This window comes from Lepidochelys olivacea (genome assembly GCF_965140295.1).
Source record: "Lepidochelys olivacea isolate rLepOli2 genome assembly, chromosome: 24".
NCBI classification, from domain to species: Eukaryota; Metazoa; Chordata; order Testudines; family Cheloniidae; genus Lepidochelys; species Lepidochelys olivacea.
The window spans coordinates 7,843,122-7,848,058 of NC_140434.1; positions in this window are offsets into that span (position 1 = coordinate 7,843,122).

Consider the following 4,937-nt stretch of genomic DNA (forward strand, 5'->3'; position numbering starts at 1 on the left):
AAAGACAGGACTCCAGGCTGCTGGGGAAAGAAAAGCCGCGTGGGTTTCTTGGCTTAGCTTTTGAGTTTGCAGAAGAGACATCTGCTGGGTTGGAGGATTTACAGCAGCCAAGGGGGAGGGAAAAGAGATTGTTTCCCCCCTTCCCTCCCAGTTGAAGCAATGCACAAGAGCTAGCTGGAGAAAGAAAGGCAGGGCAAACAGTAGCAACGAAATTAGCCTTACTTGGTATGTGCAGGAGCTGTCTCATAGGATAAGAGTCCAGGGCCAAAGCAAAGCAGAATTAGCAAATCAACCTACTGGGGATTACACTGAAATATCATCATGTTCATTTAAGGCCTGCAGGATCTGACCTAGTGGGTCACGTGGCTGGTCCATCAAGTTTCTTATCCAACAGCAGCCGGTGCCCAGTTCCCGTGATTTTATTGTGAGTCTGGCAATATTTGGTGTGTGTTTCTTAAAGCTCCAGCTGCTGGAGGCATGTGATTAGGTGTGGCTCTCAGGTGGGGTATGTGTGTTTTAAGTAGCTTTCTAGCTTTCGTGGTTACGGAGAAGAGCTAGAAAATGTGATTGAGACAACAGGTGGCAAATAAAAAGAACCTCGCTTTAAAAAATAAAAATAAGCAAACAAAAAAGCGCATGTGATTCTTAAGCCAACCTTGTCAGATTTGGGGGGCCTGACTCATCTTTAGGGGAAACGCCTCCATAAAGCAGGTAAACAGTTGTGGGATACTCTTTAAATTTAGGACAGCAGCTGAGGGGGTTGTAACAGAAATGATCAGATAATAATTCAGAGAATACAATCTGCCTAGCCCTGCAATGACATTAATTAGGAGGGTGCGCACTTTGTAGCTTGCCTAGGCTGAGCTCAATGCACACCCCAGGGGCTTCTTGCATCCCTCCATTCCCCCCACCCCACAGCTCCCTGGGTACCACACTTCCATATCGCTCTCTTCTAGAGACTCCCTACAATCCCCCCATGCCAGGGGCTGTGTACCCACCATTCCTCCGATATCCCCCATTCCCCCATGCTAGGCACTGCATGCCCCTCATTTCACCAATGCCCATTTCTCTCTCCCCCCCATACTGGAGGCTGTGTGCTACCCCATTCTCCTCTCCCTCCATTCTCCCCCTATGTTTCCCATTCCTCTCTGCCCCCATACCAGCAGCTGTGCCCCCCACTCTCTCGTCCTCATCCCAGGCCAGGGTCTCTGTGAGTCACCCCTACAAACTCCCAGATGAAATAACAAACCCCTGTTGCCTATCTTCATTATAAGGAGTACATCACAGCTCATGGGGTTTTTATACCAGATGCCTCCCTCCAGCAGAGCCAATTCTACTCTCGCCCTGGACAAATATCACCAGAAGACCTTTAAAAACCATCCTGATTGGCATAATGGATGGCACAGAAGCGTGCAGAGCCATTCATGTTTAGGTCACCGGTTCCAACCTAGCCCAGGTTATTAAGTGGCCAAAAAAATATCAGCCTGTCTGAAATGAGCTGGCAGGGACAGGCGCGTGCAACACAAAACCCACCGTCACTCTTGTAGCGTTCCCCCCACGAGATTCATGATATTTCCAGCTGGGAATCATGAGATTGCAAGAGACTCTTCAGCTTTTCTTAGAAAGGAAACAAGAAAAAAAGTAACTTTCTTGTCCTAATGGTTGAAGAGAACCGCTTAAAAACATGAAGCAATTGAACCCTAAAGTCTCAGATACCAGAAAGCAAAGAAGACCACCCCCCCCCAAAACGTTGCAGTGGTATAAAAAAGTTCATAATTTTAAGCCAATAATGATTTAAAAACAAATATGATTTTTTACCCTTTAGACGTACCCTTTTCTCTTTAATCTGTTCTGTGCTTCTTTATCGGGAAGTGAAACTGGTTCACAGACAACATTGTCGGCCTAATTGCAATTTGCTGCAGGTTATTTTTGCCCTGTGATGATTAGTTTTTTTAATTAAAGTATTTATTGTAAAGGGAGTGTGTGACAGACATGCAACTCACACACTGGCCTCTCTATTTCTGAACTGCAGCTGTCAAAGAAATGCCATCTCCCACAAGCCGGCTGCTGCACTGGATTTGGGTCTCATATCTGAAGCTTAGCTAAAGGTAAGAGGAGTAATTCAGAAGACACAATAAGAAGCAGGGCTGCTGCAACAATGTAGGAAAAAGAACCAGTCCAGAAATGAGCCCTTCTTAAAGGAGAGCCAGTGGATTATGTAAATAACACAAGTTGGAAGTTAGGTAGCAGGGAATATTGTTTTCTGGCAGTGGTTTTCTGAGGTTTTGGATCAAAGAAATGTAGCGAACAACAAATCAGGATTCAAGGCAACAACCGTTACAGGGTGTGCAAAGCTGGAGGGGGGATGGAGAATCGTGTGACTGTGAAAAGCCAGACCCCCGCCCCATCAGTACTTCCACAGAGCTCCCTCTGTCCTTGTCACTTGGCCTGAATGATCTGCCTCACTTCTGTCAAACTGGATCAACACACAACCCCTTCCCTTTCCTACACACAGCCCCCATATACTCCAGCAACTACTCACCCACCCCTTTCCCACAAATCCCACAACTACACACACTCACAGCTGCTGCCCAGGTGTATTTCCATATAACCCCTCACTTGCAAAGTACTTTCCCCCGACACGGTCACCTACCCATCCCCACAGCACTTGAATAAGAATGGCCTTACTGGGTCAGACCAAGGGTCCATCTAGCCCAGTATCCCGTCTTCCGACAGTGGCCAGTGCCAGGTGCCTCAGAGGGAACGAACAGAACAGGAAATCATCAAGTGACCCAGCCCCTGTCGCCCATTCCCAGCTTCTGGCAAACAGAGGGTAGGGACACCATCCCTGCCCACCCTGGCTAATAGCCATTGGTGGACCTGTCCTCCATGAACTTATCTAGTTCTTTTTTGAACCCTGTTATGGTCTTGGCCTTCACAACATCCTCTGGCAAAGAGTTCCACAGGTTGACTGTGTGTTGTGTGAAGAAATACTTCCTTTTGTTTGTTTTAAACCTGCTGCCTATTAATTTCATTGGGTGACCCCTCGTTCTTGTGTTATGAGAAGTAGTAAACAACACTTCCTTATCTACTTTCTCTACACCGGTCATGATTTTATAGTCCTCTATCATAGCTCCCCTTAGCCGTCTCTTTTCCAAGCTGAAAAGTCCCAGTCTTATTAATCTCTCCTCACACGGAAGCCGTTCCATCCCCCTCATCATTTTTGTTGCCCCTTTTCTGAACCTTTCCAATTCCAATGTGTCTTTTTTGAGATGGAGTGACCACACACCACACGCAGTATTCCAGATGTGGGCGTACCAGAGATTTATATAGAGGCAACATGATATTTTCTGTCCTATTATCTATCCCTTTCTTAATGATTCCCAGCATTCTGGTCACTTTTTTGGCTGCCGCTGCACACTGAGTAGATGTTTTCAGAGATCGATCCACAAGGACCCCAAGAGCTCTTTCTGGAGTGGTAATAGCGAATTTAGACCCCATCATTGTATATGTCGAGTTGGGATTAAGCTTTCCAAACCCCTCGGCACACAACCACCGCCTCACACGGCTCCCTGCAAACACGCTTATTCCTACATACAAACACATAACTACACACACACTCCCCCTCACAACCTCTAGACTACCATCCCTCTACTCATTACACACAAATACTCCCCATCACAATCCCTTACACTCACACCGCCCCATCACAATCCCTTACACTCACACCAAATTACACACTAACTACACACACGGTCTCCCGACTCAATTCCCTGTGTTCAGAACCCTCCTACACACACTCCACCATCAGAACCCATACACACTCACTCCCAACTACACATACACATCACAACCCCCTAAACTCACAACCCTCCTATGCACAAACTCACAACTACGGACCCTATCCTGCACACACAACCCTCCCACACATACACCATCGCAACCCTTACAAGCACACTCCTGATCAGAACCCCATGCACACTCATTTACAGCTACACACACACTCTCCATTACAACCCCCACAATCACAGAAAACTCCCAACATTCACAACCATACACACTGCCCAACCACACTCCCTCCTACACACTCCACCATCGCAACCCTTATACACTCACTATACACATACACTCCCCCATCACAATCCGCTACAATCACACCAACCCCATACACACTCACCACACAAACATACTCTCCCATTGGAACCCCTATCCACTACTCACAGCTACACACACACATCATAATCTCTGACATGCACAATCTTCCAACACATTTACAACCACATTCCCTCCCCATCACAACCCCCTACACTCAGACCAGATTCCTATACACTCTCCACACACACCCCCACACAACCCCCCACACTCCCTTCTAAATTCATAACCCTCCTATATACTCACAAGTTACCACACACACTCCTGATTACACACACACTCATAATTACTGTACAAACACATCCATCACAACCCCGCACAGTTTCTCCCATTAGACCCTCTCCTACACACAAAATCCTCCGACACACACAAACTCCCCCATCACAGCCCCCCGCAGTCATACCTTTCCCTACACAAACCCCACAGTCACACCCTCTGCTACAAACACAGACAACCCCACAGTCACACTCTCCCCTACACGCATAACCCCCGCAGTCACCCCTCCACTACACACACACAACCCTGCAGTCACACCTTCCCTTACACACCCACACACAACCTCAGCAGTCACACCCTTTCCTACACACCCACATACAACCCTGCAGTCACACCCTCCCCTACACATGCACTACCCTGCAGTCACACCCACACCAACACACACAACCCCGCAGTCACACCCTCCCCTACACACACACAACCCCGCAGTCACACCCTCCCCTTCACACACACAACCCCGCAGTCACACCGTCCCCTACACACACACAACCCTGCAGTCACACCCTCCC